Source organism: Pipistrellus kuhlii, unplaced genomic scaffold (assembly GCF_014108245.1).
Source record: "Pipistrellus kuhlii isolate mPipKuh1 unplaced genomic scaffold, mPipKuh1.p scaffold_m20_p_2, whole genome shotgun sequence".
NCBI lineage: Eukaryota > Metazoa > Chordata > Mammalia > Chiroptera > Vespertilionidae > Pipistrellus > Pipistrellus kuhlii.
In genome coordinates this window covers 51,682,903-51,696,712 of record NW_023425515.1, presented here as the reverse complement: position 1 = coordinate 51,696,712, position 13,810 = coordinate 51,682,903, and the positions used below count along the sequence as shown (strand labels likewise).

General features: G+C 43.8%; 1 non-coding gene across 1 annotated transcript; it reads left to right on the top strand.

The window, feature by feature from the left end:
• Positions 1-10,232: 10,232 nt before the first annotated feature.
• Positions 10,233-10,339, top strand: LOC118724992. The gene has a single exon (XR_004989760.1). It is a non-coding gene; the product is annotated as a U6 spliceosomal RNA (small nuclear RNA).
• The last annotated feature ends 3,471 nt before the right edge of the window (positions 10,340-13,810 follow it).

Genomic DNA, 13,810 nt, shown 5'->3' with positions numbered 1-13,810 from the left:
AAAACTTCCCCCACCTGGTGAAAGAAATAGACTTACAAGTCCAGGAAGTGCACAGAACCCCAAACAAAAGGAATCCAAAGAGGACCACACCAAGACACATCATAATTGAAATTCCAAGAGCAAAAGACAAAGAGAGAATATTAAAAGCAACAAGAGAAAAGCAGGTAGTTATCTATAAAGGAGCACCCATACGAGCTGATTTATCAACAGAAATCATGCAGGCCAGATGGGAATGGCAAGAAATATTAAAGGTGATGAATAGCAAGAACCTATACCCAAAAATACTCTACCCAGCAAAGCTATCATTCAGAATCGAAGGCCAGATAAAGAGCTACACAAATAAAATAAAAAAAGCTAAAGGAGTTTATCACTGCCAAACAAGAATTATATGAATTGCTGAAGGGGGTTATTTAGGAAAAGAAAGAAAATAAAGATAAAAATTATGAACAACAAATATGTAACTATCAACAACTGAATCTAAAAACCAAGAGAATTAAAAAAAAATCTGATGAACAATATTAACTGGTGAATATAATAAAATCAGAGGATGGAAGGGGAGTGAACTAACGATTCTCGGGGAAAAAGGGAGTGGGGGATGTGGGAAGAGACTGAACATAAACTGTGCACCTATGGATGAGGAGTTGGGAAAGGGCAGAGGGTGGGGTGGGAACCTGGTGGAGGGAAGTAATGGAGGGGGGGAAATGAGGAACATTTGTAATAATATGAACAATAAAGATTTATTTTTTTTAATCCATATAAATTTATGTCAATTGGAAATCTTGTAAAAATTAGTCAGGCCTAAGCAACTGGCTAAAGGATAATACTACCCCCACCATGAGCCCACAGTGCCCTCTGATTTCTGAGAATCTGACAAGCCATCTCCACTCTCACATTTCAAATTTAAATCAAGTGTTTTACAAAATACTTATATTTTGAAACAATCTCAAACTTATAGACAAATTACAAAAAAACTTTTTTTTGAATATTTGAGAGTAAGCTGCCTATAATGGTGCCCCATTACCAATAACTTCTTTATTTTACATTTTCTACAAACTAGTGTAGTCTCCTAAATAACTAATATGCAACCACTAAAATCAGGAAATTAACACTGATTCATTTACTTGCATTTTATCACCAGATAACATTCAAATTTCCCTAGTCATCCCCAAAGTGTCCTTTATTGCAAAACCAGAGGCCCGGTGCATGAAATTTATGCTGAGTGGGGATACGAGGGGGTGAGGGGGGCTCAGCCTGTCCTGCCCCCTCTCCAATCTAGGACCCCTCAAAAAGGATGTTCTGCTTCCAGTTTACAGGGATTGGGCCTAAATTGGCAGTCCGATATCCTTCTTGCAATCCAGGACTGCTGGCTCCTGCCTGCCTGTCTGATTGCCCCTAACCACTTAACCTGCATATCTGCTCACCCCCAAATTCCCTCCTGCCAGCCTGATCACCCACAACTGCCTCCCGTGCCAGTGTGCTCACCCCCAACTACCCCCCCCCCCTGCCAGCCTGCTTGCTGGCATGCTTGCAACCCCATCCCTCCTCATTGACCTGCTTGCTGCCCCTCGCTGTCCTGTGGACCTCCAACTGACCCCCACTGATGGTCTACTCACACCCAACTGCCCCCCATGCCAGCCTAATCACCCACAACTACTGTCCCATCCTGGCCTGATCACCCACAACTGCCCTCCCCTCTTGGTCTCTAATCGCCTCGACCTCAACCTTCCCACCATGGCTTTGTCCAGAAGACTGTCCAGAAGGTCTCCTGGAAAGCCTCCCAATGTAATTAGCATATTGCCCTTTTATTGGTATAGATCAAGGCCTGGTGCACAGGTGGGGGCCAGCTGGCTTGCGCTGAAAGGTGTCCTGGAGCAGGGTGGGGGTTCCTGTGGGATGTGGGGTGGCTTGGGCAAGGGGCCTGTGGTGGTTTGCAGGCTAGCCACGCTCCCTGGGGTGAGGGTCTTTGCTGGGGGTCATGGCCAGCCTGGGTGAGAGGCTGAGGGCTGTTTTCAAGCTGGTCACACCCCCTTCAGCGTGGGGGTTCCTGTTGGGGTGCCTGGTCAGCCTGGGCGAGGGGCTGATGGCTGTTTGCAGGCTGGCTACGCCTCCTGGCTGGGACTCTTACTCCATGGGGGCATGGCCACCCTGGGTAAAAGGCTGAGGGACATTTTTAGGCTGGCCATGCCCCCCTGCAACTCAGGCTCCGAGACCCTCCTTCAGCGGTGGCCAGAGCAGGTCGGAAGTTTGGCTTCCTCCATCACCAGGGGAAACACAAGCCACCTGTTTGCTCCAGCTCCAAGGCTGCCACCATCTTTGTTGGGTTAATTTGCATACTCACTCCTGATTGGCTGGTGGGCAAAGCACAGTGATGGTCAATTTGCATGGTTCTCTTTTATTAGTGTAGATTATTATAGAAGATCTAGTTCAAAACCATGTGTTTCCTTTAATTGCCATTTTCTCTTTTTTAACAGCTTTATTGAGATATAACTTGCATACCATACAATTTGTCAATAAAAGTATACAATTCAATAATTTTTGGTATATTCAGAATATGTACAACAATCATCACAGCCAATTTTAGGACATTTTCATCACCCTTTAGCTCTCATCTTCCATCCTCCTCCATGCCCACAGTTTAAGTAGTCACTAATTTACTTTTGCCTCTATAGGTTTGCCTATTTTAGACATCTTTATATATACACTAAAGGCCCAGTGTACAAAATTCGTGCAAGGGAGCGGGGGCGGGGGGGAGGATTATCCCTCAGCCCAACCCGCACCCTCTCCAATCTGGGACCCTTCAAGGGATGTCCGACTGCCCAATCCCACCAGGCTTAAATGGGCAGTTGGACACCCCTCTCACAATGCAGGACTGCTGGCTCCCAATTGTTTGCCTGCCTGCCTTCCTGATTGCCCCTAACCACTTCTACCTGCCAGCCTGATCACCCCCTAACCACTCCCATGCCAGTCTGATTGATGTCTAACTGCTCCCCTGCCATCCTATTTTCCCCCAACTCCCCTCATTTGCTGGCTTAGTCACCCCTAAGTGCCATCCCCTGCAGGATTGATGGCCCACAACTGTCCTCCCTTGCAGGCCTGATGCCTCTCAACTGCCCTTCTCTGCTGGCCATCTTGTGGTGGCCATTTTGTGTCCACATGGGGGCAACCATCTTTGACCACATGGGGGCAGCCATGTTGTGTGTTGGAGTGATGGTCAATCTGCATGTTACTCTTTTATTTGATAGGATATAGGCCTGGTGCACAGGTTGGGGCCAGCTGATTTGCCCTGAAGGGTGTCCCAGATCAGGGTGGGGATTCCTTTGGGGTGTGCGGTGGCTTGGGCAAGGGGTCTGTGGTGGTTTGCAGGCCAGCCATGCCCCCAGTGACCCAAAAGGAAACCCTGGTATCTGGAATTTATTTTCTACAATTGAAACTTTGTAGTCTGGAGTGGAGGCCAAAGCCAACAAGGGCTGCAGAAGCTTGGCTTCCTCAATCACCTAAGGAAACCATAGCCTCCTGTTCTTCTAGCTCTGTGGCTGCAGCCATTTCTGTTGGAATGTATTTACCTTCTATAATTGAAACTTTGTTCCCTGGAGTGGAGGCCTGGGCCCTCCAGGGTGTGTGGAAAGCTTGGCTTCCTCCATTGCCAGGGAAACCCAAACCTCCCTCCTGCTCTCTATGGCTGCAGCCATCTTGGTTGGGGTTAATTTGCATACTCACACTGATTGGCTGGTGTTCGTGACTGGTGGGCATGGCTTGTGGGTATAGCAGAGTGATGGTTAATTTGCATATTACTCTTTTATTTGATAGGAAAATGGATGAATTTGCAAATTTGTCTGGATCACTGTCATGTCACGAACCTTCACAGTGCGGGCATGGCTGGGGGGCCATAGGACGGCACTCAGGGTCGAGGCATGATTTGTCCCACCCATGCAGACTTCCACAACCGAATCCCAGTGCCCACCTGGGGTTTACTAAGCTTTACTGGAGCTGCTCCCCAGACCCCCGCCCCCTGCCCCAGGACTGTGCTGCCCGCAGCAGGGGCCCCCAGCAGCGACCTGACAGGCAGGTGGCCCAGGAGAGCCAAGTGGAGCATGGGGTGCAGGGAGCCATGGCGGGGCAAGGCTGCCTGAACCAAATTCCTGGGGGTCTGAGGAGAGCATCTGAAGGAAGAGGAAGCTTCAGCAAAGCACCAGCCATGAGCTGAGGTCAGGGTGTCCACAGTCACACAGGCAGGACAGGCCTCCACCTGAGAAACAGCTCAGCTCCCGGGCTTCGGCGAATTGGGTGCGGAGTGGTGCCAAGGTGGGGTGCACCAGAGGGGGCTCAGGCCAGGGCAGGGTGTCAGGAGGTGGGGATCTGCCTCACCCGCAGAGAGCGAGGTTCTGCAATGGCCCCAAGACACATGAAACAAGAGGTGCATGGAAGGAAGTCCAGGCTGAAGGGCGTGGACCCACAGCCCTGAGACGGGGGTTGAGGGACGGCGCCACCTCAGTGGAGGGGCACCACACTGCTGGGTACTCCACTGCAGCTGTTTGGCTGTTCAGAGAAGCTTGGGAGGCCTCGACTCCTGCTCCTGCCTTGGCCCAAAAACAAGCCCATGCCTGCCCCATCCCATCCCCAGTTCCTGCCCCAACCCTGAACTCTGAGTGCGAAGCTTACCGCCTGCTCCCCAGAACAGGGAGGGGGAAGAGGGGCGGGGAAGAATGGGGGCTGGGGGAAGAGAGGAAAGAATGTGGAACATCCACAATAAAGAGGTGCTTGAGAATGAGGCTCAGAAGCCTCATGGGGGGGGGGGGGGTGTTTGTTCTGTTTGCTCCCTGGCTGTCCCTTAGGAAGGGCGGAGAGCATACTTGTAGGAGCTTCCTGCATGCTGAGTCCGGTTCCACAATCAACGGAATTCGCCTCAGTTTCCTGGTCTGTAAAATAGATTAAGCATGTCCCAGTACCTTCGCTGAGCTTTGAGGGCCAACTGAAATACTATCTAAAGAAAATGAGGGAAGAAGTGAGAAAGAAAAGGAAAGGTGACTAACAAGAAAGAAAGACTGGAAGGAACCTGTAAAACTATTGTCACTTAAATAGGGAATATAGCCAACAGTGTTGTAATGATGGTATGATGCCAGGTGGGTACTGGAAATATCGGGGAACACTTTGTAAAGTATATGATTGTCTAACCATTATTCCGTAACTAATATAAAACCTGAAACTAATGCAAAACAAGCCACCCAGCAAAGGCCACACTTTCTTGATTACTGTTGCTTTGTATTGAGTTTTGAACTCAACAAGTGAGTCTTCCAACTCTGTTCTTCTTCAAGAATGTTTTGGTTCTTCCAGATACTTAGAGATTTCATTCTAATTTTAAAATCAGCTTATAAATTTCTACAAGGAAGTCAACTAGGATTCTGATACAGGTTATGTTGAATTTGTAGGTTAGTTTATGGATTAGTGCTCTCCTAACAACATTAAAGATTCCAGTCCATGAACATGGGATGTTTTCCCACTTATTTATCTCTTCTGGGATTTCCTTCAACAATTCTTAATAGTCTTCAAAGTATAAGTTTTGCACCAATTTTGTTAAATTTTTCCCTAAGTATTTTATTCTTACAGATGATATTGTAAATGGAATTATTTTCTTAATTTCATTTTGGCTTGTTAATTGCCAAAAATAGAAATACAATTGATTTTTACATATTGGTCTTATATTCTTCAACCTTGCTGAACTTGTATGTTAGTAGAATCCTCAGGATTTTCAATAAACTACAAGATCATGTCACCCACAAAGACAGTTTTATTTCTTCCTTTCCAATCTAGATACTTTGTATTCTTTTCTTGCTTAATTGCACTGGCTAGAGCCTCTAGTACAAAGTTAAATAGAAGTGATGAGAGTGGATATCTTTGTGTGGTTCCTGATCTTCGGGAGAAAGCATCCAGTCTTTCACCATTTAGTGTGATGTTTGTTAGCTATGGAGTCTTTGTAGATGCCCTTTATCAAATTAAAAAATTCACTTCTATTTTTTTTATCATGAAAGAACATGAGATTTTGTCAAATTTTTATTATGCACCTGTTGAGATAGCCATGTGGTTTTATTTTTCAGTCTATCCCTATAGTATATTATATTAATAATTAATTGATTTGGGGATATTAAACAAACCTTGCATTCCTAGAATGAATATCATATGGTCTTGGTGTCCCAAGGAGGTTTAAGTAATTATTTTTTATATACTGGCTTTGATTTGCTAGTGTTTTATTGAGGATTTTTGCATTCATGTTCACAAGAGAAATTGGCATATAGTTTTTGTGTGATGTTTTTGTGTCTAAGTAATAATGGTCTTATACAATGAGTTGAGAAGTATTCTTCCCTCTTCTAGTTTTTGGAAGAATTTGTGTAGAATTGGTATTAATTCTCTAAATGCTTGGTAGAGTTCGGCAGTGAAGCTATAGGAACTTGGGCTTTTCTTTGTGAAAAATTTTTATTATTATTATTATTATTATTATTATTACTAATTTGATCCTTTCAATTATTATAGGTCTTTTTAGATTGATGATTTCTTCTTGAGTTGATTTGATAATGTTTCTTTCTAGAAATTTGTTCATTTCACGTATACTATCTAATTTATTGGCATAAAATTGTTCATAGAATTCCTTCCTTATCCCTACCTAATGGATTTTGGACTGAATTTTTTAGGAAGGAGAGGGGAAGTAGAAGTGGAAGAGAGAGGAATGTGCAGGAGTCAGCTGATTTATGTTTCTCTCTCATCAATGTTTCTAACTCTCTACCCCTCTCCCTTCCTCTCTGTAAAAAATAAATAAAGTATTTTTTTAAAAAAACTAGAAACAATCAAAATCTTCATCAACAAGGGAATAAGTATGTAAAATATGGAATACCATATAACAGAAAGAGCAAGTAGAGATGATAGATAGATCTATCATAGAATAAAGTTAAAAAAATTAATTAGATTCATCTGTGTATAAACATGGAGTGACAAAACATGTTAAGTATTAAAAGCAAATTATACAATATGCCAGAGGCCCAGTGCATGAGGTTCATGCACTCAGGAGGGTTCCTCAGCCCGGCCTGTACCCTCTTGAAGCCCAGAAGCCCTTGGGGGATGTCCGACCAGGCCCAATCCGTCAGTTGGACATCCGAGCACTGCCGCAGAGGAAAGAGAGGCTCCTGCCTCCCTGCTGCACTCGCCAGCCCTGAGCCTGGTTTCTGGCTGAGCAGTGCTCCCCCTGTGGGAGTGCACTGACCACCAGGGGGCAGCTTCTGTGTTGAGCAACTGGCCCCTGGTAGTCCCTGTGCATCATAACAACTGGTCATTCTGCTGTTCGGTCAATTTTCATAATAGCATTTTATTATATAGGATGTCTAGCATGCGATTTAGGTAGATTTTCTTTTAACATACTAAGTCAAAATACAAAAATAGGCGAGAAGAATACCAAACTCAAACTGTAGTTGGGGGAGGCAGGGTGGTGCTGTAATATTTTATTTCTTAAAAACAACTACCAGACAAGATAGAAAGTAAAATGTTAAAACTTTGAATTCCAACCCAAACCGGTTTGACTGAAGGGTCCCTGCAGACTGAAGGGTCCCAGGTTGGATTCCGGTCAAGGTTGCAGGCACATCCCCAGTGAGGGGGGTGAAGGAGGCGGCTGATCAATGATTCTCTCTTAGGTGTTTCTAACTTTCTATCCTCTCTCTTCCTCTCTGTAAAAAAATAAAATATATATATATTTTTAAGTTTGAATTCTGGCTAACAGGCTTATAAGTGTTTGTTGCTTTATTCTTTGTTTTTCTCTATATTTTAAACAGTCCTAGAAATGTAAATAAATGTAAAATACGATTATACAGCCATGGTTCTTTATTTTCTTTATAAAGATTTTTTTTTTTTTACTTTATAAAGTCAAGTAAATTCTACACATTCCGTCTTGATAAAAAATAAAACTTGTGTAAGAGGTTTTTGAGGAACTCTCGCTGTGGCTTCAGATTTCCATTCCTCAGATGCAGCAGGATGGAACCATCCTGAGAGAATGCAGGGAGTGTGACTCCTGCTAAGACATGACCCTGGTGCACACCCACTATTCACCCTCAGTCCCTCCTTCCTCTGAATTCCTGTTGGCTGTTCTGTTGAGGAAACAGGAAGACTTGTCTCAAGGCATCCTCATTTCCCTTGTGCCTTTGCTCTTTAGGAAAAATAAAGCATTCTGTAGGCGGAGCTTGTGAACATCACTTTCTTTAAAGACAGGAGTCCCCAGGCTTACCTGACCATTTCAGTTCCAGTATCCTGCCCTGCAAAGAAGCAATTAGCCAAAATGTCCCAAGGAGGTTTAAGTGAAACCAAAACTGCCACTCCAGAAGTTCAGAAGATTGCTGATGAGGTGAGTTAACATAACCCATGGAGACAGGTTTGATCCAAAATCTTAGTTCCTAGGTTGGCCCTGGGTGAGGTGAGATAACATGAAAATCAGAACACTGGGAAATGTATAGTTTTGATCAGGCTTTTTTCTTCTTTTTTTTTCAACTAAAAGTCTTTTTAGATGAAACCTCTGATAACCCCAATTGTGAGAATGATCTGGAGCAAGCCATGTGCCTTCTCCAGGACTCAGTTTCCCCATTTGTAAAAGAATAACTTCTTATTGTATGATCCCTAAAGCTTTTACAATGTATGTTCCTAGAATTTCTAACTGATGAAACTTTTTTCATCTCACCGAGTGAAGTCAACCTATAATTAAAGTCTGAGGTTATTAACAATTTGACAAACTAGACTTCAAACTCACTGCAGAGAAATATTTTCAAATGGTTGAATGGAGAACAACCTTGCAAAGGCAATCCACTTACCATTTTCCTACACACTTGGCCAAGTAGACAATGTTTTAGTCTTGCAATATTTAGAAGATGATTAACTAGTAGAAAAGAGAAGTGGAATAGTCTCTGGTGATTCTGAAATTGATCATGGTAAAAACAGAACTCAAAATGCTATTTAACAAGTTGATATGTTTTGTTTTGTTTTCTAAGTGCTGTTTGACTAGCTATCCCCCATATAATAAAAGTGATTCTATTGCATATTTTATAAAAAGGAAAATATACAAATTACTATTTTAGATTTGTACCATTTTCTATTTTCTTGTATCATTCTTTCTTCCTTTTCCTCTCCAAAGCTTCATTCTATGACACTGTTGGGCCAACAAGATCAGCTTCTTGTGTAAGTGGAAGAGATGGGATCCCCTGTTAGAGCCCTGGAAAGCTCCCTAAGAGATCCGATGCCTGGAATTCTACCATACATTCTTTGGGGCTCGATATTTCTCTTCTAAGAGTCCTTTAGAAAAACAAGTACCACGGAGCTTTCTTTTTCTTGGAGATGATAATGTTAAGTCATCAATAATTTCACTTGAATCCCTGTATCAGGTCAGGATTCTCAAACTTGGGCACATGAATCGCCTTGGGGGCTTGTTAAAATGAGATTCTGACTCAAGTAATTCTTCCATGGGCTTGATATTCTGCATTTACAACAAGCTCCCAGGTGAGGCCTGTGCTGTTGCCCATGGCTTCCCTGGCCAGCAGGACTGGAGGTCTAAAGTATCCTAAGAGATCTATGAGAGATGGCATTTCTAAACGCAAGGTGATGCCAAAAACTTCTCAATGTCATTTGTGAGGTGAAGATAACATCTGCTGATCTCAGAGCTGTAAGGACTAATTGAGATAACTTGCATAAAAATTACTCGGAAAACAAGAAATAAATAGCATACGTGAGGCGTCACAATTACTTACTTCAATTTTTTTGCTGAAATCAGCTCTGACCCTGGGAAATCCCTATGAGACTCTTCAAGGATCAGAACTGTAAGGAGTTGGGAGATAACAGAGATTTAAAATATAGAAGGTGCAGAAGATTTTAATGTTAATGATTTTTAAACTTTTATTTATTTTTAATTTTTTAAAATATATTTTTCTTGATTTCAGAAAGGAAAGGAGAGGGAGAGATAGAAACATCAATGCTGACAGAGAATCATTGATTGGCTGCCTCCTGCACGCCCCCACACTGGGGATTGAGCCTATAACCTGGGCATGTGCCCTAACAGGATATCAAACCGTGACCTCTTGGTTCATAGGTCTATGCTCAACCATGGGGCAATTTTAATGATTTTTCAAAGCCTGTCTTGCTTAGCAGCAATTTTTTTTTTTTTTTTTTTAAAGAAGAAGCTATCAGAATGCTTTATGGTTAATAACACCCAACTGGTGCTGGATTCGGCAGCACATAGACTAAACTTCGAACGATACAGAGAAGATTAGCATGGCCCCTGTGCAAGGATGACACGCAAAGTCGTAAAGCGTTCCATATACTTTTTCAGAAAAAAAAAATAATAATAATAACATCTAACAGTAAGCCAAACCTTAAATGATAAATTTAATTTCAAAGTGTGTTTCTGGCTGCACATCTCAGGCCCCAATCTTGTTGGACAGTAGAATAAGGGAGGGGTATTTACAGTAGCTACATCACCCCAGAAAGGTACTTTGCAGTTATTGTTTTGCTCTTGTTTTTTATATATTTTTATTGATTTCAGATGCGAAGGGATGGGAGAAGGGGGGAAGAGAGAGAGAGAGAGAGAGAGAGAGAGAGAGAGAGAGAGAGAGATCAATGATGAGGGAGAATCACTGATGGGCTGCCTCCTGCACACGCCCCACGGAAGATCGAGTCCACAACCCAGGCAGGTGCCCTTGATCAAAATCAAATCCAAGACCCTTCAGTCCCCAGGCTAATGCTCTATTCACTGAGCCAGGGCAGTACTTTGCAGATTTAAAAGCTTTCTCCTCTTTTCAGCCTCTCATTTGATCTTTATAACTTCTGGGGCAGGGAGGAAAGGCATCATGCCCATTTTTTCAGAAGACAAAACTGAGATTCAAAAATGTTAATAACCACCTAGTGAAGAAGCCAGCCTATCTCCAGATATCTGACCACCTGCCTTTTCTACCCTACAGTGGCAGGAGCATGGAGAAGTACAGGGGGTGAGGCAAATACCCTGGGAGATAGCATATGGCAAGAAACTTTGCTCAAGGAAGATGCAAAAACACAGAAAACTGAGGGCATGTATGGGAGTAGGATGGGGTGGAGGGCAATTGGGGAGGATGGACACATGTAATCAATATAAAAAAAATTTTAAACAAAATAAAACACAGAAAGCTCACCCATTATAAATCTCTGAATTCATGCCAACAAACAACCACTACAGAACCTTGGGGCTGCCAGAACATTATCTTTGTCACATCCTGTTGGTTCTTTTCCAGAAACACCACAGAGATGGGGCTAGACCTTAGGTCTCCTCAGTTCCTCAATCCTTCTCGTCACCTTGGCCCCTCCAGCTGGTGTCTCAGTTCCTCTCTTAGAAGATCGCAGTCATACTGTGTAAGAACACCCCAATTTGCTTAGTCACTGCTGATCTCACTCCTCCATCCAATCTCAGACTGTGTCCTCCTTTCTTAAGCCCTCCTCTCTTATGTCAGAGGCCATCACTTCTTGGACACCAGGTGCCTTGCCCCAGAATTCCCCCTTCCCTCAAAACATAGACAACAAATGCCCACAAGTCACCTCTCACCAGCCCTTCTGTACTTTCACGCTGCTACTTAAACACCTCTTTCTTACTCTCTAAAACTTCCCCAAATATGGCCTGTCTATGTTGCCACCATTACCTTTCCATCCATTCTTTCCTAAACCATGCATAATTCATACGATTCTGCAGAATGATTGTAGGTAAGATAAACTCCTGGGTGTTGGGTGCAGTGTGGCTGGAAACCTCAGATGCCAGGGAACTAACAAGGTGCCAAGGTCCATGCTCTGCAGCAGTAAGAAATGCTGAACAGCCCAGGGGTGGATGTGTTTCACCAGGTCTCCTTCCTGGCAGCATCCTTCCCCCAGCGCGGGCATGAGCAGTACACCTGTACTGTTTCTTCCAGTGCCTCGGCCACCACCACGCGTGGTGAGCTGAGCAGGGTGAACACCAACCGTGTCCAGCTCAAGGTCTGTCAGTTTTCCACCAGCTCCTGACCACTCCTGTTACTCGGGCTACCTGTAGCTGTGTCCAATAACGAAGGCAGGGTTGAATCCTTACAGTGTAAGGCGTTTATTGAGGAGGCCAGCCAACCAAGAAGACAGGAAGCTTGCAAGCATCCAAAACCTGTCTTACAGCAAAGTCCAGGGGACAGGATTGCAAAGGGAAAAGGGCTAGGGTGAGTCTGGGAAAGGGTGCTGCTACGTGCAGCCCCTGGAGATCCACAGAATTCAGCTATTGTTCTTGGTCGTGGGAAAGGGCTAGCTCCTGGAGATCCACAGAATTCAGCTATTGTTCTTGGTCATGGGAAAGGGCTAGCCCCTAGAGATCCACAGAATTCAGCTATTGTTCTTGGTCTTCAGACAATGAGATGATGGCTTGACCATGCTTAAGGGTTCTGCTTGCTTGCTGGGTACATTGTACATTGTCCTCAGCTAAGTCACCTCTACCACCTTTCCGGGATCAAAGGGAGTGTACAGGTACACTGGCCAAAGAAATGAAACTTAGACAAACTTAACCTTCTGTTCCCATATAAGAAAGGTAACCCTCTGATCACATAAGTATAAGTATTCTAGGATTTAAAATCTGATTATTGTTCAGATTAATTCAGGTGCTCTTTCAGATTATAGGATCCCTCGCCCCTCCCCACCCCCCTGTCCCAACTTCACTCCCAGCTGGCATTCACCTCTTAGCACCCATTCTGGGGGCCTCTCAGTACCAAGCTGCTTTCTGAAACAGGTTTCACTGAGCAGCTTCTTCCTACTCTCTCCCTTTTCCTGTCCCTCAGCTTCAATCTCATCACCCCAGGTTCATAGCATCCAACACTAGAGCATACAAATCTGTTTTACTGGAAACAGGGAGCATGGCTACAGGGAATAAGTGAGTAGCTCCTCCGTACCCTCAGGCTTCGCTTCTGCGAATTCAACCACCCCCGGATCAAAAGTATTTTGGAAAAATAATCCCAGAAAGTTCCAAAAAGCAAAAACTTGGATTCGCCACTTGCCAAACTCTATGGCGAAAACACAGGAATGAAGCACATGTTAACCTATAGGCAAACACAGGCTGAGTGCAAATACTGCACTACACTGTCTTACATAAGGGCCTTGAGCATCTGCAGATTTGGGCGTTTACAGAAGCTCCTGGATTCTGAGGGACAGGTGTACTGGGAACCTAGAATCGGGGCTCACACTGGGCTAGGAGTCAGGTCACTAGCAGAAGCAAAGCAGGACCATCGAAATCAGCTCTCTCATAGAAAACTCTGGACTTACAGACTGCAGTGATACAACAGAAAGGTTACAGGTTTACATATGACAGATATAAATAAAAACTTCTGATATGTGATAAATACACGACCTGTAGCTATGTTCAGTAAGGAAGATCAGAAACCAGAAGGAGGACAGATAGCTACAACAGATAAATCAAATACTTAAGTTGTCAGGTGAGGAACGGAAAACTTTAAGTAATTATAATTAGTAATTTATCAATCAGCCTTAAGCAGTCATCTTCTCACAACGTCCAGTTCTTTGTAAAAGGTCTAAGTACATAATTTTGGTTTTTGTGTAGAGATTAACCCTTTCCAGCTCTTTCTAATGTGACTGGTACACAGTGTTGGCTGAAAAGGGTTAGGACAGGACAGCAGACAGTAACCCCTTTCCTTACTCAACTTCTCTCTCCACTCTTGCCCATTGTTCTCCTTTCTGTCCTGCACCCACCTCTTCCCGTTTCTGGTTTTTTCTCACTCTTTGTCTTCTCCCTTTTTCCATTGGAAGC